The following is an 880-nucleotide window of genomic DNA, read 5'->3' as shown; positions in this document are numbered from 1 at the left end:
GATACACTGCCACATACAGTGCAGCTTTTTATCTCAAAGTTTTTTCTTCTGGAACACTGTTAGTTAATAGTGCTTAACTCATTGAATCTTTAAAAGGTGCTCACACTTATCAATTTGCTTATTTGGAACCTTCTAAATCAGGGATGTGCAACCTTTTCTGAACAAAGATCTACTTTTCGAGCAACCACCCAACCTCCCGCGATTGACCCATTACCACACATGCACACATACACGCGCACACACATGCCACGATGAGCAACAGCGATAGCGACCCCTAACATAAATAAAACAAAAGTAAAGTGGATACAAGAATTTGAGAAAAGGAAATCACTTTCTACCTTAGTACACACCTGACGCAGAGACTTTTGCTGCGTGTTAAGTGCGTGAACATCATTATTGTTGCTCACATGTACCGTTTTAAAATGTTTCTCCTGACACTCCAGATTTCCATTCTTTGTCAGTGCCATCGGTGAATTACAGAAATAAACTTGAAATGAGAACTTTTTTTGAAAACGATATATCGCAACAGCTCTGATTTCAAGATGCAATTGCAGACTACTGCGGGCTAACCACTTCTAGTCATGCCGGTGACCTGATTTTTTATTTTTTAAATACTTTTTTGTGAAATTGAAACTATTAGGATGCTTAGGGTGCAGTGTACACTAACACAAACTTCTATAATAATAATATGCACACTAGGGTGGTCCACATTTTCATGGCAAAAAAAAAAGTTTGTCGGATTCGTCGGGCCGGGTCGGAATTCTTGTCGATACTATGGTACAAGGTTCTGTGCAAAATTTCATTCCGATCTGATATTTTCCCGTCCCGCAAAGCGGCCAAAGTTTCCACCATAACAACTGGTCTCAGTAGGGTGAACATG

Source organism: Hippocampus comes, unplaced genomic scaffold (assembly GCF_001891065.2).
Source record: "Hippocampus comes isolate QL1 unplaced genomic scaffold, H_comes_QL1_v1.1 scaffold37, whole genome shotgun sequence".
In the NCBI taxonomy this organism is placed as follows: Eukaryota; Metazoa; Chordata; class Actinopteri; order Syngnathiformes; family Syngnathidae; genus Hippocampus; species Hippocampus comes.
This window is presented reverse-complemented; position numbering follows the sequence as displayed.